Source organism: Cupressus sempervirens, chromosome 1, assembly GCF_028749045.1.
Source record: "Cupressus sempervirens isolate cs-2001-9-10 chromosome 1, ASM2874904v1, whole genome shotgun sequence".
NCBI classification, from domain to species: Eukaryota; Viridiplantae; Streptophyta; class Pinopsida; order Cupressales; family Cupressaceae; genus Cupressus; species Cupressus sempervirens.
Window position 1 is genome coordinate 843,934,213 of NC_143118.1, and position 23,176 is coordinate 843,957,388.

Sequence of the window (23,176 nt, forward strand, 5' to 3'; positions counted from 1 at the left end):
ATGGACCCTTTGACTAAGCTTATAGAGGGGAAATATATGGGGGCAATTGTAATATTATTGAGTGGGAAGGAGTTCCTAAAGGTTATGAAGAAGGAGAAAGGAGTTTATTTTGCAGTATGTTAATCTCATATTGGTTTTGACAATGTAGTGACAAAACACTTATTCATTATCTATCAATATTATAGTGTGATTTGAGTGATCAGAGTGAGCCGAGAAATCAGTGCGAGTCAAGTGATCAAAGCATGTTGAGCATTAGTTGCCAAAAAATATTGTTAGAAATATAGAATACTAAGAAGGGGGTGAATCAATATTCTACAAATTGATGTTGCCAATTGGATATTATTAATTACTTTAAACCATTCATAAGAAAGTAAAAAAGTAATGTTGAACAATAATAATGACCATGCATAAATAGAACTCATAATACAATATTTTGTTAACTAGGGAAACCTTGGCCAAGGGAAAACCCTAATGGGATGATACCCACTAGATAATATATCAATATATATGTTCCTTCTTAGAGAATGGACCTTGTTAGGAGTCAATGAGTAAATTCAATATAGAGAGTCCCTATTAGGAGACTCTGAATCCTTGTTAGTATATTCAAACCCTATTAGTAGTTGTAATATGGTAGATGCAAGAAGAGCTCACTGCCCAAACAAGTAATTAATCCTCAAGTATATAGATGTTTTACCTTCTTTCTTGACTGATCTCTAACCTCAACTTGATCTCGGATCACGGAATTAGGTTCTCAAACACTTCACATATATCGCTTCACAAAAAATTTGCATATCACTTTTCATATTACAATTGCACACTACTTCACAAATGAATTCACAAGATGTCTTTGCATAAATACCATGCCTTTTCACAAAGTTTTGCTAGGTCAGCTAAGACCACAATGTACTTTTCCAACTTAGAGTAAACATCTAGGATGTCAGCCCTAATTGGTCAAATAACCATTTTGTAAACAAAATAATTCCTTTCCCTTTAATTCTGTTGTTTTGTTTCACTGGTAAATTGTGAATCTCTTTTTTGTATTGTCTGTACTAATTTTTGAGGTTATACACATCATCATCAATGTGTATACTATCTCCATCTATCTTCACTAGTCATAATATAATGTCAGAAACATTTTACATATAAAATAATGTACTATTGTAAACCAATTTCATACTTAGACAATTTTTTGAGTACCAAAAGTTAAGTATCTTTATTCCTGAGGTTTTATGTAAGTAATTACATCATGTTTTTCCATCAATGACAAAAATTACATCACCATATAAAGCCAATTGTCAAAAATCTCCCCATTTCGCATTGATGGCAACAAAGCAAGGAAAATTGGCTAAGTGACAAAACCTTAATTTACAATACTTATCATCTATTATATTATCTATACTTCACTCAATTTCTAAATTGCACCCCCTTTAGATATGATTGCTACATACATAACTTATTGTACAATTTTCTTCTTCAACTTCTCCCTCGTTGACATCAATGACAAAGGTTAGAAAGTTCAAAAACTATAAAAAAAAGTTGTTTTCCTACTGTCAAATACCGTCTTGCTACATTAAATTGCTAATATCTTCATATAATCATCAAAATTTTCCTTAAAAATCTTCCTACCTTTCTCTCACATGTCCTTTGTTGCTTCGGCAGTAGTGAGCATTGCACATAAGGCATATGGTGCAATCTTAACTACATTAAGGTTGGAGTAGGTGAAGTTTGCACAAGTGTCTTTTGCTTTGACACATTTGTCCAATTGTCTCTCAATGGCTAATATCTTTAGAGCAATAGAATCTCTAGATTCTAATAGTCTTCTCAAAATTTATTCTTTTTCAAGTTTCAATTTCTTAATATCTTTGTGAACATTGGAAAATTGTCCTTCCAATTCATTGACTTTGCAAGAGGGTTGTTGTATCTAACTAGTTAGACCTTCCAGCTCACTCAGATTCCCTTGAATCTTTCTATCCAAATATTTGGTCAACTTATGAGATAAATTACATTTGATGTATAGTACCTTTCCAACTTGTTGACATCTTCAAAGTTCCTTAATACAAGTATCAAGATTCAACAAATCATTCCGAATATTCTGGAAAATGGTGCTAAAAAGATTAGAATTATATGAAATTTGAGTCTTAGACTCAGCAACATTCAAAAAAATTGTAAACTCAATATCAAATGATTTTACAATAGCTTGTGCTCACTCTTCGGGGTCTACTTTAGTGTGTTTGGCTATGAGGGTCATGTGTTATTTGTCAATCACCTCCATTAATTCTCTTTGTAGATTTTGACCATTTTTTTCTTCTCAAATAATTTTGTCAAGGATGAGATTAGGTTAGATTGATTGTCATCATCACCTATAAGGTTAGCAAGAGGTATAGGAGAGGATGAGCTAGATGCTTTCATTGCATCTTCTACCTATTTCTTCCTTGATGCCTTCTTTCATTTTCTCTCTTCTTCATCCTTCTCTTCTCTTTGTTTCTTTTTGATGGAGACACAACCCAAGCATAGAATGGAGACAAAAGAAAAGGGGAAATTATATTAACTAAGAAATAAGCTAGTGTTGGAAATGAGAATGGAGTAACTGAGAGGGGGAGGGGGTGAATCAGTTACCACAAAAACATTTCACAGTCCCTTAGATGTCTAAAAGCTTGATCTTAGTTACAAATTACTGAAACTTGATAATGCAGCAAATAATTATTATTATTAAGAACTGATAACCAAAAACAATTCATCAATCATGAACACTAGAGACACCAAATTTAATGTGGAAATCCAATATGGGAAAAACCACCAATGTAACTAGTTACTATTTTTCACTCTTATGAAGTGAGCCCTGTTAGGAGCCAACCCTGTTAAAGGTTACAAAACACACTGTTAGGTGTGACCCTGTTAGAGGATTTAATCACCTTGTTAGGAGTGGCCTTGCTAGAGGTCTTTAGAACAATTCAACTGAACTATCACCTTGTTAGAGGATTTATAGAATGGTTGTTAAACCAACTATGTTAAGAGATTTTGAGTTCACTATTACAATGGTTAGAAAGCAACAATGAAGTGATCTGATACAATATGCAACTTATCTTTGCTGATTGCAGATTTGTTATTCTTGACCGAATCCTTACTAATCAAATACAACTTTTTAGCTCCTTCAACACATCTGATCCTTCATCAGACTTTTCTCAACATTTTCCTTTTCATTTCACACTATAATGTACCTTCATAACTTTTTCACACTGCTTCTTTTGATTTACAACTTGAGTGACCATATATACCTTTCAGATTATCTTAGTCAGCTCAAATCACTGACCAATAATCAAGCAAATACAATTGTTGGCTAGAAATAATTAAAATTACAAACTAACAAATCCCTTTACTGGCCTACCCTTCTTGGTTAATACTGTTCAAAAAATAATTCCCGTGTTAACCGACTAAGCTCGATTAATACAGTGAACTCCATGACAACCCTTCAATCGCTGGGAGAACTCGGTAAGTACTGAGTTTCCATAGATGACTGAGTGAGCTTGGTGTAAACTGTCTTTGCCAAATTCCTTTGTTGACTGAGTGATCTCGGTTAACACTGTCTACCTCATTTTCTTTGATAACCGAGTGAGCTTGGTTAACACTTGTCTGCCTTATTTTCTTTGATGACCGAGTAAGCTCGGTTAACACTTGTCTGCCTTATTTTCTTTGATGATTGAGTAAGCTCAGTTAAGACTTGTCTACCTTATTTTCTTTGATGACCGAGTAAGCTCGGTTAATACTAACTGCTTCATTTTCTTCGATGACCGAGTGAGCTCGGTTGACACTATCTGAGCTCGGTTAGCTGAGACTAATAACTGATATGACATTTGTGTGACATTAAGGACAACATTATCCAACAATCTCCCTCTTTGGCATTGATGGCAACACAACATGTCATAACAGAATGAAATTTTGAAATAAGTCCAACAAGATAACAGACTTCTCCCTCTTTTAATAGTCTCCCTCTTTTAAGAAACTTCATAGCAGATTTTTCAAATTTCACAAAGTTCAGAAGGATATGACAGTAGATCTCTCCCTCTTTGACAACACATGCCAAAGATAACAGAAGTAAAGTGAATTGCAATGTACCTTTAGTACTGATTCATATGCAATGATTTCTGATTAAACTGCATCAATAGATAGATCTTCAATCTTATATGCATTGATGCATCACTAAAACTTATTTTAGTGAACTTCAGATAGGGGAATGACCCCTAACTTACTTTTAAGATTCAAAAATGCATCCTTAGATAAGGGCTTTGTGAATATATCGGCAATTTGTTCCTTTGTGTGAACATATTCCAATCTGTTCTCGTTGTCTTGCACCAATTCTTTGACAAAATGATATTTGATTGCAATATGCTTGGTCTTGGAATGCATCACTGGATTCTTGGATATGTTGATTGCACTAGTATTGTCACAAAACATAACAACTAGTTCTTTGATTTCCATCTTCATTCCTTGTAATAACTGCTTAAACCAAACAATGTTGGAATAGTTTACTGCTGCAGCAACATACTCTGCCTCTGCTGTAGATTGGGATGTACAATTTTGCTTTTTGCTTGTCCAAGAAACCAATCTCTTTCCAAGAAAGAATGCTCCTCCACTTGTGCTTCTTCTATCATCAAGATTCCCTGCCCAATCAGCATCAGTAAAAACTTTCAAATCCAAATTACCTCCAAATTTGTACCATAGTCCATAATCTTCAGTTCCTTTCAAATATCTCATTATTCTCTTGATTGCCATTAGGTGAGTTTCTCTTGGTTTTGCTGAAAATATTGCAACAATACCAACTACAAGAGCAATATCTGGCCTGGTATGAACTACATACTGCAACTTTCCAATCATAGATCTATACAATGTTTGATCTACTTCTTTGGATTCATCATCTTTGGTAAGTTTCAATCTAGTACACATAGGAGTTCCAACAGGTTTACAGTCCTCCATACCAAACTTTTTCAATCTCTCCTTGATGTATTTTGATTGAGTAATGAAGATGCCATTCTTATTTTGTTGAATTTGAAGACCAACAAAGAATTTTATTTCACCAAACATAGACATTTCAAATTCCTTGTTCATTTGTTTTGAAAATTCTTTGCAAAGATCATCATTCCCTGTGAAAATAGTATCATCTCCAAATATTTCTGCCATGATAATCTTATTATCTGGTCCTTCCTTTATATACAAGCTACTATTATCATTAGTTCTTTGAAAACCAATCTGAATAAGATAGTTATGCAATCTTTCATACCATGGTCTAGGGGCTTGTTTCAGACCATATAGTGCCTTGTGTAATTTGCAAACCATGTTCCTTTTATCTGGATCAACAAAACCTTCAGGTTGTTCAATGTAAACCTCTTCATCTAGTATTCCATTGAGGAATGCTGACTTGACATCCATCTGATAAACTTTGAATCCTTTGTGAGTAGCATATGCAAGTAAGGTTCTGACTCCTTCCAATCTTGCAAAAGGAGAAAAAGTTTCCCCATAATCTATGCCTTCTTCTTGAGAGTATCCTTTGCATACCAATCTAGCTTTTTTTCTAGATACCTTACCATCTTCAGTCAACTTGTTTCTGAATACCCACTTGGTTCCAATTATATTCTTATCTTTAGGCCTAGGTACAAGAGTCCATGTCTTGTTCTTCTCTATCTGTTCTATTTCCTCATTCATTGCCTCAATCCAACTATCATTTGCCAATGCATCTTTAATACTTCTAGGTTTAAAATTAGCAAGTAAACAAGTATTTGTCAACTTACTTCTTGTCAGGGTTCCTTCAGATTTGTCTCCAATGATCTAATCTGGTGTATGATGTCTTCTGACATATTTAGCTAATACAGGTTCTTTACCTCTTGAATGAGTTTCATTGATATCTTCTTGTGCTTCAATTTCATATTCAGGTTGTTCTGGCTTGGTTGCTTCAAACTCAGTAGACACTTTCTCGATAGTGTCTGAATGTTACTGTGGCTCGGTTTGAACTATTTGCAACTTGGTTATTGAATACTCAGGAGTTGAGGATTCTTGAGTGAACGGTATACTTGGTATAGTGTCTGGTTCAATGTAAACAAATCTCTTGTAGTCTTCAGGTATCTTTTTTCTTTCTTCTTCTGATTTGTCTGGAAACTCATCAACTTTCACATGTGCACTTTCTATGACTTTGTGAGTGGATAGATTTAAACATCTATATGCTTTACTTTTGCAAGAATATCCCAAAAATATTCCTTCATCACCTTTTACATCAAATTTTCCTTTTCTAGATTCTTTCAAAATATAACATTTTCTTCCAAATACTTTCAGATAACTTACATTGAGTTTGTAGCCATACCATAATTCATAGGGAGTCTTGAATGAGTCCTTCTTCAACTATACTTGATTTAAGGTATGAACTGCAGTGCTGATGGCTTCCTTCCAGTATTTGATAGCAATATTTTTTTCTATCATTAGGGTTCTTGCACAATCCATAATGGATCTGTTTCTTCTTTCAGCTATTCCATTTTGTTCTGGAGTTCCTGGTGCTGAAACCTATCTTTTAATACCTCTTTCAATGCAGAAGTTATTGAATTCATGTGAAATGAATTCACCACCTCTGTCTGACCTTAAACATTTCAGCCTTTTCCCTGTTTCTTTTTCTACTCTTGCCAAATACCATTTGAATTTCTCAAATGCTTCTGATTTATTCCTTAGATACATGATAGTCATCATTCTTGAATAGTCATCAACAAAAAGAATGAAAAACTTTTCTCCAGTATAGCTTTCTATTCCAATGGGTCCACATAAATCAGTATGCACAATTTCTAATATATCTTCAGACTGATAGTTTTTACATTTAAAACTAGTCTTTCCCATTTTACCAATTTGACAATTCTTGCATAGACCAACCTCAGGTTTCTTAATGTTTGGGTGCCAGATCCTATCAGTTTTCCTTGCTCATTCAACAGTCTCGCCTTTCCATGCATGAATTCCACCTTGAATCCAGTATTTAGTAACTGTGCAACACTTAGCAAATTATGTTTGAGACCTTCAACCCAATATGCATTATTACATATAAGCTCTTTGGATAGACAGATTCTTCCTCTTCCTTTTATGAAACGAGGTTCATTATTACCAAACCTTACACTGCCACCATCATAGTCTTCAAACTGATCAAACTTAGTTTTATCACCAGTCATATGATGTGAGCAACCGCTGTCTATAATCCATGTATCATTCTTACTTACATGAGAGATAAGAGCCATTTTATCTTTGTCATCACTGTCAGAGTCATCTTTAATAGCAATATAAACAATTTCATCCTCACTATTATCAGAATCCTTAGAATTTTCAGCCATGAAACATGATTTCTTACCTTTGTTCTTAGATGATTTAAAGTCTTTCTTGCCATTCCGTTTGTGATCTTTCTTTTCATCATTGTTTTGCTTGTTTGGGCACCTTGCTGCAGTATGACCAATTTCATCACAAGAAAAACATATTAGAGGAACTTTACCTTTGTATTTTCCTCTACCTCTAGAATATTTCCTTGCTAGTAGAGCTTCAATCACTTCGAGATCACTGTCTGAACTTTGGCTTGATTCATTTTTACTTTCTGACTGTGATTCTATCTTCTTTTTTCTTTTCTCTTTGAGTGAGAGCTTGGCTTGAAATGTTGATTTAATGTTTTTGGAGGCTAGAACATAGTTGTCAAAGTTATCTAGTTCAAATGCAGTTAGTCTTTCGACTATGGCCTCAAGATTTATCTTATCATTTGCTTCACACCTTCTTTCCTGAATTGCAGAGACTCTGATTGCATAAACGGAAAGCAAGGTTCTGAGAACTTTGCTTACAACTGTTTCTCCTTCGATGTCACCTCCAGCTGCCCTGATTGCACTTACACATGCTTTAACTCTTTCAACATACTTTGCAATGTTTTCATCCGCTCTCATCCTCATTTGATCAAATTGTCCTCTTAGACTTTTTTCTTTTGCTCTTCTCATATTATCATCCCCTCCATAGATCTCTTTTAGCTTGTTCCACATGTCAAAGGCAGTTTTGCAGTCTTTAATGTCATCAAATTCTTCATAGCTGAGAGCAGATGCTATGTCTATCATCATATTGTTGTGAGTCTTCTTTTCAGCAATATCATTAACTGACAATGTGCCAGAAGGTTCTTCATACTCTTCTTCAAGGTATTTCAGTCCAGTATCACCAACAGTAGCCAGATGAAGTTTCATCAATCCTTGCCATGCTGAGAAGTTATCTCTGTTAAGTTTTGGAATTTCTCTTTTGTAAGACATCTTGATCTTTGGCTTAGAACCTTGAAATCTTTTCCTGCAAGCACCAAAAGCTCTGATACCAATTGTTGGAAATGAGAATGGAGTAACTGAGAGGGGGAGGGGGTGAATCAGTTACCACAAAAATATTTCACAGTCCTTTAGATGTCTAAAAGCTTGATCTTAGTTACAAATTACTGAAACTTGATAATGCAGCAAATAATTATTATTATTAAGAACTGCTAATCAAAAACAATTCAGCAATCATGAACACTAGAGACACCAAATTTAACGTGGAAACCCAATATGGGAAAAACCACCAATGTAACTAGTTACTATTTTTCACTCTTCTGAAGTGAGCCCTGTTAGGAGCCAACCCTGTTAAAGGTTACAAAACACATTGTTAGGTGTGATCCTGTTAGAGGATTTAATCACCCTGTTAGGAGTGGCCTTGCTAGAGGTCTTTAGAAAAATTCAACTGAACTGTCACCTTGTTAGAGGATTTATAGAATGGCTATTAAACCAACTATGTTAAGAGATTTTGAGTTCACTGTCACAATGGTTAGAAAGCAACAATGAAGTGATCTGATACAATATGCAACTTATCTTTGTTGATTGCAGATCTCTGTTATTCTTGACCGAATCCTTACTGATCAAATACAACTTTTCAACTCCTTCAACATATCTAATCCTTCATCAGAATTTTCTCAACATTCACCTTTTCATTTCACACTATAATGTACCTTCATAACTTTTTCACACTACTTCTTTTGATTTACAACTTGAGTGACCATATATACCTTTTAGATTATCTTAGTCGGCTCAAATCACTGACCAATAATCAAGAAAATACAATAGTTGGCTAGAAATAATTAAAATTACAAACTAACAAATCCCTTTACTAGTCGACCATGCTCGGTTAATACTATTCAAAAAATAATTCTTATGTTAACCGACTGACCTCAGTTAATACAACGAACTCCGTGACAACCCTTTAATCGTCGGGAGAACTCGGTAAGTACTGAGTTTCCATAGATGACCAAGTGAGCTCGGTGGAAACTATCTTTGCCAAATTCCTTTGTTGACTGAGTGATCTCAGTTAACACTGTCTGCCTCATTTTCTTCGATAACCGAGTGAGATTGGTTAACACTTGTCTGCCTTATTTTCTTTGATGATCGAGTAAGCTCGGTTAACACTTGTCTGCCTTATTTTCTTTGATGACTGATTAAGCTCGGTTAACACTTTTCTGCCTTATTTTCTTTGATGACCAAGTAAGCTCGGTTAATACTGACTGCTTCATTTTCTTCGATGACCAAGTGAGCTCGGTTGACACTATCTGAGATTGGTTAGCTGAGACTAATAACTGATATGACATTTGTGTGACATTAAGGACAACATTATCCAATAGCTAGTACATTTAGTATAGAGAAAATAAACTTCAAAACATGCCCTAAGGTCTTACAATAGCATAAATCTGGAGATAATTTCTCCTGTCAGTACCTCCTCTCAAACTCCACTCCGAACTGCCTTTTACAATGCCAGAAATCTCCTTAAATAGACCCCGAAGGGTTAAGGACTAGGAGTACATTCTAGAAAGTACTAGTAGGCATCCACCAACCAAATAGAAGGTTCCAGAAGCTGTGTTAGAAGTCGACGCAAATCTAGAAGAATCCAAAAATGGTAATCGAACTTTCGAGAGGCATAACTTTTGAACCGTAGCTCCGATTGACGAATTGTTTACATTTTTGAAAAGCTCTCAAAGTGCTCTATAGCCCTATGGAAAAAATTTTCTTGTCCCCCATTTTTTGGCCCTTTTCAAGGTCATTTAATTCTCCTAACCTAACTTTGAAGCATTCTTAGGAGGTCTCCACAACCCGAAAAACTACAATAACTTTCAAATTGTGGGGCCTTTTGACTTGATTCTTTTTTTGGAATGCTCTAAATTACAATTACATTCATCTAGCCAATTTACACCTCCTAGTTCATCAAAATGATGGTTGAATTACATACTCCTATTTTTTCAAGATTTACACAAACATTAATAGTAGAACTATGAGAGTTGACACTTTTATTTGACCCAAATGGGTATCCAAAAATGAAAACACATGAAAAAGAAACTAAGTCTAAGTATATTTTTTTGGGTGACACAGGATTGCCCTTATACCTCTGGATGCTCCTGCATCACTTTTCTTCTTCCAACTTTTTCTCTTTTTCTTCTTCTTTCCTCTTTTCATCTTCTTTCTACTTCTTTTCCTCTTCAAGCAATTTCAGCTTGGCTTCTTCAATATTCTTCTTTTCTTCTTCTAATTATTTTTTCTCTTCTTCAACCAGTCTCAATTAATCCTAAATATCTTTTTTTGATTAATCTACATAGTATCACCACTTGCTGATACTTCCAAAGTTTTCTCTATAGTGGTAGGTCATTCTTTTAACTTACTTATCATTTGATTGATGGCTACTGAAGTTTCACTTCTTATAACATTTTTTTCTCCTCCCATGAACAAAAATGGCCTCATCTTACTTCACAAGTAAGGTGCTAGTTTCTTCATCAATTTCTTGATTTCATCTCCATCATCTATCTTGCACATAGTTCTTAGCATTGACTTCTAAAGTTCCAAGTCTTCTTCATGAGTTGGTGCCTTCTTAGCTACAAGTCAGTCATAGACCTTTTGATTCATCATGCCTTTAATACTCTCAAGTTTCAAGTTATTAAGAATCATATATCTCATAGTAGAGATATCAATCTGTTCCTTCTCAATATCACTATACAAATCATAAAATTTGTTCACCTACACAAAATTCCCTTCATTAAAAATGGCTATGTTAATTTTTTCTATCTTTGGTTTCCAGGGTTGCCTTGTTTTACCTAGTAACTACTTGGAAATAGTGACTTTCTCTAGTTGTTTGTTCTCTTGTTCCTCTTCTTCTTCATCACTGGAGTCTTCAATTGTCAACAATGTCTTCTTTCTTTTCTTTGGGTTAGTAGCTTGTTGCTTAGCTCTTTTTGATTGTCTTTTAGATCCACTGGGTTGCTCAACTAAAACAACATATGGGATTCTCTGTTCTATAGGAGTTTCAAAAATAGATACACCAGATGCTTGGCCAACTAAAAAAAGTGTCACATACATTACACCTTGTTCACCAGTTTGTTTCAATCCAAAGATTGCTTGTCTAACTTCTTGTGATTCTTCTTCTAACATACTAGCCTCCAATAGTGTTTTCTTCATTACAAATGCAATCTTCTTATGAGATGCCTTTTCTAATGATGTCTGGTGAGTTGACTGGGTTATCTCCTCATACATTCCAAATCTATATGATGCTTGATCTATATTGAATTTCAACAATAAATCAATATAACTAATAGCTATATCATCACTCAATTCATAACCTAGAGGCTCAAGAAATGTTTCCCAAGGTTCTACTATTTTAATATAGGTCAAGTCACTATCCACCATAAAACATATATCATTCTTAAATATGTCAACAATTTCAAAGGCAATTATGTATCTTTGTTTCAGGTCATTTTGAAATGCTGTAATAATCAGATTTTTGCTGTCCAAGATTTTCTCTATTGGATGCTTTCCACATACATTTTTTATCTTGTCCATAGCACGTTTTTCATTGCTCATAATATTAGTAATTGATAAAAATGGAAATCTCTTAAGTACATGAAAGAAAATGTGATTAATCATAGACTAGAATTTGAATACAACATTCTTAGTTTTCTTAATTTTCTCTAAATTCTCAAGAAGTTTTAATCTTATAATTTCACTTAAATTCACTTGTTCTTTCTCAACACATATCTTATAAGCTGCACAAATGAAGCCTACTAACAACTCATCACTTTTAGAACTTGCACAAATATAATATGTAATGATTCTACTCAAGAATCTCACATCATATTGTCTGATGGTGCTGATCACCATTGCTTTACTATTGTAAATTGCTTTAGTATAATTCTCAACCTTTTTCTTAACTAGTTTCTCACCAATAGGTACACTACCTTGTTTTCTAAGACCAGTGACCTCATGAATAAGGTTGATTGAGATGTTGACTACATTATCTCCCATGCAAATCTTTCCATTATGAATTATGCTCAATATGATCTAAGTCCATTCTTCTACATCAAGTTTGCGGTAAAAATGATATCTAACTAAGTCAAGTCTTTCACATTCTCATATCCAAGATTAATATTTGTATCATGATTGAAAAAAATTTCCATATCTTTATTCATAAACTCACTTCCAATGGTTTCAAACTTACTACACATGTAGCTTCCTATATCTTCTAAGAAAACTATGTTGTTTGGAGTATTTGATGAAGCTGAATTAGGGTTTTCCTTTAGAGGTTTCATAGGAATAACCTTTAATTTGGGTTTCTTGACATTTTCAACATTCAAAAAAACTGACATATCCATGATTACATCGAATAAAAAATTTATTGAAGAATTTTTGTGCAGAGAACAATAAAATACCTTTTTTAGAGTAGGGTTTTGTTCGAAACCAATTTTCCAAATTGCTTTTGGGTGCTCTAAGCTTCTAAGATGATTACAATGTAAAAATAATCAAGGTCATACTCTATTTATTCATCTAGAACTTTCATTAATTGCATACTTCACTAAATCAAAAAAGCTATTTATTTTGGTTTGAAATCAAATATCTGCTCAAGATCAATTGTCTGATATTCAAATTCTATCTAAATTTAACCATAGCTTCCTTTCATCATGAAAATGCTCCACAAAACTTTGCTTCACAAATTTTTTTGTAGAAACATATATTTCATCTTCTATTACATAGTAAACTTTCTTTGTTAAAATAGTAACTCTTATTTCCTTTGTACTTGTTTTAATAAGCTATAAATTGCAAACAAGCTTAACTATAGTCTAAACTCATTAAGATACATCTTCTCTTAACCTCACTACTCATAGCTCTGTCTTTAAATGAAGTTTCCAATTTTGGTGCTATGAACAAGCTTAATTCAACTTGGTTAAATCAAACTTGATTACTGACTTTGATTTTCCTATCTTAGAATCATCTAAATTTTCCTCTGAAATATCTAATCCCTTTACAAATGCCTCATTACATTCTTCTTAAAGTTCACTGACTACATTTGTTTGTTCTTCATTGTCTTTCTTAGCTCTAGAGTTACTTTCATAATTCCTTCTATCATTTTTGAAGTTCCTCCCATTGTTGCTTCTATTTTTGAAGTTTCTTCCATCATTCCTTCTATCATTTCCAAAATTCCTTCCATTATTACTTTTTTCCATTCTATAGTACTTTATTTTATGTATGAAGTTGTTTCATAACTAACATACTGGGGTTTTGATTCTAGGATTTTGTTGATCAATAGGTGCTTGACAATTCTGGGCTATGTGTCCAAAGTTGTTACACTTATAACATGATCTACTTTGTTTCTTCATAAAGTCTACTTTCTCTTGATGTCCTTTCATTAGATCCTCTTTTATTTGTAGGGTTAGTATTTCTAGACATTCTACTATTTCTTCTATCATTATCATATTTAGTTTTCCTACAAACAGTTTTATTATGACCAATATCATGATAATTATGACACTAAAATTTTGTAACATGATTAAATGATTTATTTGTACAATCTCTTTTCATATGACCTATTTTATTACATGAAAAATATTTACCTCTAAATTTACCTAGTTTCCTTAGGAGATTCCACTTGCTTAGGTTCATCTAATTTCTTAGTTTCCTTCTCTTCTCTGACTTCTTTGGATTTATCGGAAGATTGACTAGATTTGATCTTATCATCAGATTTATCTTTCTCTTTCAGATTTGGTTTAATTTTAGGTTTCTTTGCATACATGTTAAACAAATAACCAAGACTAGTCTTATCATAGGTAGGTTTTTTTGTTGACATTGATTCATCAAGTTTTTCTTTGCTAGTGTAAAGTTTTTCAAGTTGTTGCTTGCACTGAGTTAGTTTACCTTTCACAATAGTGTTGTACTTATGAAGTTCTTCATAATCTTCTTTCAATGTTTCAAATTCAAATGTCTTCTTCACTAGACTCACTCTAAGATCTGAATTTTTAATCTTCAAATCAGATTCAATTTTTCTAGGATCATTCTTCAAACTCAATTTTAAATTGGTAATATTCAATTCATGCTTCAAGATCTTGTACTCTAGTTTTAGTTTTGAATATTCATCATCACTAGTAGATTTAGTAGATTCGAGTTTGGACTTGAGATGTTCAATCTTGGCCTTCAATTTTCCAATGTATATGTTGGAGTCTTTGTATCTATCTTTCAACTTATCTCTTTCTTCGGTAAGGAGATCAATTTGTCCAAGTGCCTCTTCAAGGTTCTTCATCGAGTGTTCCACATCCATAGGGATCTTACTCAAGTTGTTAAGCCTCTTTTGATTAACTGTGCTATGATACCAATTGTTAGAAATAGGGATTACTAAGACAAGGCGGTGAATCAATATTATACAAACTTTTGTTGCCAACTAGATATTATTAATTACTTTGAGCCATACATAAGAAAATTAAAAAGCAATGTTGAACAGTAATAATAAACATGCATAAAGAGAACTCATAACACCATATTTTGTTAACTAGGGAAACCTTGGCTAGGGGAAAACCCCGATGGGGATGATACCCACTAGATAATATAATCTAATATATGTTCCTTGATATAGGATGGACCCTATTAGGAGTCAATGAGTAAATTTAGTATAAAAATTCCATGTTTGGAGACTTTGAATCCCTGTTAGGAGATTAAAACCTTGTTAGGAGTTGTAGCATAATAGATGCAAGAAGAGCTCACTGCCCAAACATGCACTTCCAATTACAAGAAGAGCTTGTTGTCCAAAAAAGTAATTAATCCTCAAGTATATAGATGTTTTATCTTCTTTCTTGATTGATCTTTGATCTAGCTCAATCTTGGATCATGAAATCAAGTTCTCAAACACTTCACATATATTGTTTCACAAAAAGTTCGTATATCATTTTTCATATTACAGTTGCACATTACTTCACAAATAAATCCACAAGATGTATTTGCATAAATACCATGCCTTTTCACAAATTGTTGCTAGGTTGGCTAAGACCACAATATACTTTTCCAACTTAGAGTAAACATCTAGGATGTCGGCCCAAATTGGTGAAGTAATTATTTTGTAACTTTCCCTTTAATTTTATTGTTATGTTTCACTGGTAAATCGTGAATATCTCTTTTTAGTATCATCTGTACTAATGTTTGAGGTTATACACATCATTATTAACATGTATACTATCTCCATCTATCTTCACTAGTCATAATATGGTGTTAGAAACATTTTACATATAAAACAATATACCATTGTAAACTAATTTCACACTTAAACAATTTTCTGAGGACGTATCTTTATTTCTAAGGTTTTTTGCATGTAAGTATTAATGTGTTGCCATTAGTGACAACAATTACATCACTATATAAAGCCAATTGTCAACAAATACATGTCAAATAATGTACCTAGTATGTGTCGAGTCACTCATGAGCCAAGCAGACTATACATACTGAGTGATTCAAAAGCTGAATAAATAGTGTATGTTGAGTCATTTAGGAACCGAGTTACAATCTTATGAATGTAGTGATGGCCAAGCATCAGAGCCTTCAGATTCTAAGTGAACAATTTTGGACATAGTTGTTTGTAATGGCACAAACTTCTATATAAACTATTTTTAGGCCAACATAATGATTTTTTAAAGATTCTAGAAGATACGTTTGGGGGTATATTATGAATCCCTATCTAGTAAATGCAACCAATCAAATTTAGGGACATTCTAAGTGGTAATATGGATCCACCATAGCCATTGATTCCTTCCTAACCCTAGCCCAACTATGTTTACTTAAGGAGGAAAACCCTAAGGAGTGTAAAGAGTGAATGAATGAATAGAAAGAGATGAATGCTAAGTGAAAAAATAGAATTGATGGTGTCATTACAATATTTGGGATTAAATTACAACAAAAAATTGCAATAACAGTGTAATTTGTAGTCATTTTCATATTTTTTTTTGTAATTGTCCCTGACGCACTCACAATACTGACATTGGCATTGTAATTGTGATGCCCTCATGAGCATAAAATAAAAAAAAACAAACTCGACAATCATTTTCCATTTGTTTTGATTTTGGAGAGATCTGCACGTGAAAGAGGTGCAGAGCTATGAATGTTGTTGTGGTGCCCTTGTATTGGTGCATTTGGTTTTTGTGCCCTTGTAATCTCTTCATTTTGTTGTCATGCCCTTGCTCTACAATTTCATTGTCATTTCGTGCCCTTGCTCTGTGATTTCATTATCATGTCATGCCCTTGTGATCTATGTGCCCTAGCTCTATAATTTTCTTCAAGGGTGAGAATGGGTACATATGTAAATATTTTTTCATTTCCTTGTAAACATGTATGTCTTTATATTTTCCTTCTAAACATGTATCTCTTTATATATTTAAAGAGATATTTTTCAAGGTGCTTATTACATATATGATCCAGTTGCACACATATCCCAGAATCCAAATAATAAAACAATTAAACTCACTCAACCCATGCTAAGTGACTTACCTCAAGATCCTACACAAAAATAATGTAGACCACAAAAAATGGTCTAGGTTTGCAAGAAATTTTACAAAAAACATATGATACCAGATATTTTTAGAAGGAAACAAGCCATAACCAGTTAAATGGGTCTAGTTGTTAATTAGTTGGGCTGATATGTATGTATATTTAATTAGGTTATGTCATCTGCAAGGGAATGAGCCTTGTGATTATGCATATGTGTTTGGTGCATTTATTTCCTATGATATATATCTACATCTTATTGTCATGCCCTTACTCTATGATTTGGTTGCCAGGCTCTTGTGATCTCTATGTTTCATTGTTGTGCCCTTGCTCTATGATTTGTTGCCATGGTGTGCCTTTGCTTTGCAATTTCCTTGTCATGGTGTGCCCTTTACCTTTGATTTTTTTTTCATGCCATAGCTCTACAAATTTTTTCAAGGGTATGTAAATGTTAGTTTCTTTTCCTTCTAAATAGGTATCTCTTTATATCTCCTTTTGAACATGTATATTTAGAGATCCCTTTTAAGGTGTTTATTACATATTAGCTACATAATAGAAAAATTGATCTAGCTGCATACATATTTTAGAATCCAAAAAAACACTCACTCAACCCATGCTAAGTGACTTACCTCAAGATCCTCCACAAAAATGATGCAGACTAGGAAAAATGGGTAGTGTTTGCAAGAAATTTTACAAAAACATATCATAGCAAATATTTTTAGAAAAAAACTATCCATAACCAATTAAATCAATCCACTTGTTGATTAGGTGGGTTGATTACAAATTCCTTTATATTTATCATCAAATTAATTACAATAAAATGAACAATTAGTTGTTCTTAGCTAGCAGGACCAAATACAGTTTTCCAAGGTGATAAAATTGCATATGCAAGGAATTGAAGAATAACTTCAATAAAGAGTTGAGTGTAAGGAGTTAAAGAAGCAAGTTTTTTTTTTGTGTAGATGTCATAATCACAAGGCTCATTCCCTTGCAAAAGCCTCTACCATAATGACATTACCTCTAAACCTTACAAAGGATGGTGAAGTGGTTCCCAACATTGAAACACTCTTATAAGCATTTGATAGTTGGGTTCATTGCATAGAGAATGTGCCAGTACTTGAAACACTCTTATAAGCATTTGATACTTGGGATCGTCACATAGAGATTGTGCCAATACTTGAAACACTCTTATAAAAATTTGATATTTGGACTATAAATTATTAAAGACAGTTGCAAGTGATTCCAATGTCATAGTACCTACTGTAACACTTTCCTAGATTCTATCTAGTGGCTCCCATAATATCCTCTATGTTGTCTAGCTATTATTTCTATCGTGTGAGCTCTTTCTAAATCTGCTCCTCATTATCTTTCTAAAGCTTCTCCTTCTCCTTTTCTCTTGTGCCTTAAAGTTTGATTATCTAACTTTTGAATATCTTCCTCTACCTTATCTAAAATCAACTTCACAGTCTGTTGTAACTTTGGCATAGGTGTTTGATCATCGATAGCTTTCATTTTAGCATTCAAGATTTCAAGATTGATCAACACCCTCACTTGTAGACCCCTAATGTCAAGCACTTTTTGTACTATTTCAACACCATGTTCTTGCTTCTAAGCTAATGGTTCTTCAAATGCATTTTATTGTAAAATATTAATTTTGTTGAACAATTGTAAACTCTTAGAAAGTACAATATATATGTATATATATATATATGTATATGTATATATATATACATATATATATACATATACATATATATATACATATACATATATATATATACATATATATATGTATATATAGGTATATGTATATATATACATATACATATATATATATATATATATACATATGTATATATATATATGTATATATAGGTATATGTATATATATATATACATAGATATATATATGTATACATATATGTATATATATATGTATATTTATATGTATATGTATATATATACATATACATATATATACATATATATATACATATGTATATATGTATGTATATATATATCTATATATATGTATATCTATATATGTATATATATGTGTATATATATATATATGTATATATATACATACATACATATACATATATATATGTGTATATATATATATATGTATGTATGTATGTATAGAGAGATCTTGTGAATTGTGGATTGTGGATTATAAACAAAAAGAAATGAAAGCATGACATTAATAATTCCCCATTTTTTTTTATTGATTGTAGAAAGTTGCATGCAAAAGAGGGTGGAAAGCTCTGAATGAGGGTGGAGAGCTCTAAATATTGGTGGAGATCAATGGACATCTAGGATTTTGTTTCCATTCCCTTGTGATCTCTCTGCCCTTGCTCTATGATTTTATTCAAGGGGAGAAGAGGTACCTATGTAAATATTCTTTTCTTTTCGTTCTAAACATGTATCTCTTGTTCATATATAATAGCTTTGGTCAAATTCAAGGATAACTGATTATGATGATTGTATGCATATGTGCATGTATGTATGTAAATCAATTCACTTTGTGAACTACTTTACATGTATACATATACACTTGCATAGTACTTGTGCTAAATTAAATTAATCAATTATGTCTTGGATTCACACAATAAATTATCCTTTTACTCAATCAAATTTATTCATACCAAACTAAGTATGCAGAAACCTATACTTACGTATTATATTATCTCTTGGTCATAGAGTAAAGATCTCTTGCATAATATCATCCAATTAATGATTGGATGCATTCACATTAAGTCATAATTGGATGCATTCATACTTGTTTTATTGAATATTTTGTTTAACATAATCAGTAATACTAGAATTATAGAGCTACAACTAATATTCTTGTTTATTTTATTTAATCATATACATTTAAGACTATTATTTTTCTTAAAATTAGACTATATATTTGTTATCACAAAAATACAAATATAGAACTTTGATAGTTATTTTTTTAAATTTAAAGATATCCATATTTAACGTGAAGAGTTTCCACTATTGTACAGTGGAGTAGCCACAATGTGAAGCCACATAGCTCATGGATTTTTCCACCAAATTATATTTTTATTATATTATTGTCCTTCAAAAATATGATACATGAATGTTCTTCTAATTTTCTATATATTTTATAATTTTTCGCTTGTCATTTGAGGTAATTTTTTATTATGAGATAGAGACATCTATCATAGAGATGGACATGCCAATTTTGATCATCCCACTTTCAAAGTTAATTCCCTTATCTAATTAATGAAAGTACTTGCAAATAAAACTAATTTTCTGCAACTTGTCCAATCATCCATTCACACAAATGAATCATCCCATATCCATAAACAACATCTAATCATTTGTAAGTCTCTCTCCTCTAAAGACCCAATACATGGACTTATTATCATCATGAGTAGACTAACTCTCCTTAGACGAATTCAATCGAAACTATTCATACCAAACTAAGTATGCAAAAAATGAACTTACAAATTATAGTATCTTGTAAAAATCAAATAGAGCTTTCCAAGGTGATAAAATTGTATATGTAGATGTATGTATGTATGTATGTATGTATGTATGTATGTATGTATGTATATATATATATATATATATACATATGTATATGTATATGTATATGTATATATACATACATATACATAAAGAGAAGCTTCTCTAATCACCTGCTAGGGGAAATATAAAGAGATACATGTTGAGAAGGAAAAGAAAAGAACATTTACATAGGTACCTCTTCTCTCCTTGAAAAAAATCACAAAGAAAGCACTACTACATTTGGGCCCGAACACCACAAATTACATCACCATTGCAAATTTCCATCGTAATTTGACCCCAAATGTTGTAGTGCTACAAAGGGTATAGAGATTACAAGGGAATGACATGGCAACAAAATCATAGAGCAAGGGCACGAAGATCACAAGGGCACAACAATGAAATGTAGAAATCACAAGGGCACGACAAAGAAATCCTAGATCTCCACTGATCTCCACCAAGGGCATGGAAAAAAAATGCAAAGATCTTAAGGGCATGAAAAAAAATATAATGAACACAAGGGAATGGAAATGAAATCTCCACCATCATTTGAAGCTCTCCACCCTCATTTAGAGCTCTCCACCCTCTTTTGCACACAACTCTCCAAAATTGAAAAAATGGGGAATGATTTATGTTATACTTTTTTTTCTTTTGTTTCTTTTTCATCTAAAATCAAATTCACATTTTGTTGTAACTCTACCATAGGTGTTTGATCCTTGATAGCTTTCATTTCAACATTTCAACATTCAAGTTTTCAAGTTTCCTCTTTATTATATCATCCTTTCTACCCTAAAAACCATTTTGTTACTTCATTAAAATCAAAACTTGAACAAAGTCAATGATAAAACAAAGCCCATATTCTAGAATCCAAATAATAAAAAAATAAAACTCACTCAACCTATGCTAACTGACTTAGCTCAAGATCCTGCAAAAAAATAATGTAGACCAGAAAAATTGGGGAATAAATTTTAGAAAAACATATCATAGCGGATATTATTAGAAAGAAACAAGACATAACCTAGTTAAATTGGTCTAGTTTCTAATTAGTTGGGTTGATTATAAATCCCTATAAAACTATCGTCAGATTAGGTACAATAAAATGAATAATCAGTTGTTCCTAGCTAGCAGATCAAATACAGATTTTTCCAAGGTGATAAGATTGCATATGCAGATTTATCTATGTATTTATGCATGTATGTGTATATATATGTATGTATGTATATATAGAGAGAGATCTTGTGGATTGTGGAGATTAGTGGAGATCTAGGATTTCATTGTCGTACCCTTGTGATCATTGCATTTTGTTGTCATGCCCTTGTGATCTCTGCATCCCGTTGTCATGCCCTTGTTATCTCTGTATATGTATGTATGTATGTATATCTATGTATGTGTTTATGTATATAAATAGAGAGATCTTGGCACAACAAAAATAATAATAAAACTAAATCAATAGGTAGCATGGCCATAGGTCTTGTCATAAGGAGTGAGTTAGGATGTATATGGGTCAACCTTATATTAACTGTAAACTATAACACAAAGGTTGCACCAGGGTATTACAATATTTTAATTATAGAAAACTGCATGATTTGCCTAAGTGGGTGTATGATTGTGAAGAGTTGTATTAGGTGAGTAAAGATCACCAATGGTTATAGGAATACAACTACATCAAAAAAATTAGAAACCATAACTACATATTTGTTAGAGTGAGTAGTTCAAGGGTCTTGATCCCGTGGATACAGGTATGTAAGTAGCCTAGTAAGCAGAGTATGCCTCTAGTGTGTAGACACCTTGGACATAGTTAGGTAGCACTTAACCATGTATGTATGTATTTATTTATATATGTGACTATTCTCTACTTAACAGTACCATCCACATGTGTGCGGGGGGGGGGGGGGCAGTTGAGCTTGCACCTTCGGCAATACTCCATTACCATTATTTGTGCTCCTTGAATCAAAGGTATATAACTTTATCACTTGTAACTATAATTTTCAAATGGTAAAAATCACAATAGTTTCTTATGATTCTATGGTTCTCTTTGTATGTTTATAAACTTGAAGTTTAAACATTAATTGCATTTATGTACATCTTTTTCAATTTTGATATTTCTCTTTTTCCTCACTCATAGTCCAAGAATAATTTTTCAAAACACATATTGACTAGCTGGAGATAGAACCAAAAAAAGTAAAACAATGATTGTACCAGAAGAGCTTAAAAAATGATTGTGTGTGGTAATCATCTTTTTACGTTCTTTTTGGCATAGTTGTTTTTACATTTTATGATTTTTGGTGAGGACAAAATTCCAAACTAATCATTTAGGTGATGCGACTTGTGTCTTGTGATAAGACTTGTTTCTTTATTTAATAGAAATCCTAGAATATATCTAATTGAGTTGATTTTTATATGACTTTGGCTAATACAAAATTTTATTTCAAATCTATGTTTTTTTTCCAAATGCCATGATTTTGAATGAGAAAATCTAGTTGAAATATCATATAGAAATCCTAGAATATATCTAATTTTGTTAGGGGAAATTTGTTCAGCTCTTTAAAGAGTATCTATATTTAATGATTGCTTTCTTTTGCAATGGGGTTTGAAATATGTTTACTTGACTACACCTCTTAATAACTATGTTTTCTATGTGCTCAAGAAATACAAGTTTTTGAAATTCCAATTTGGCTTCAATTAGATTCAAGAAAATTAGCTAAGACATAGTATTAACAATGTAGGAACATGTTGGGAAACTTAGTGGACTATGTTATCATATGATCTATGTTTTCTAGTAAATTTAACTAGAATGTCTAGATCTA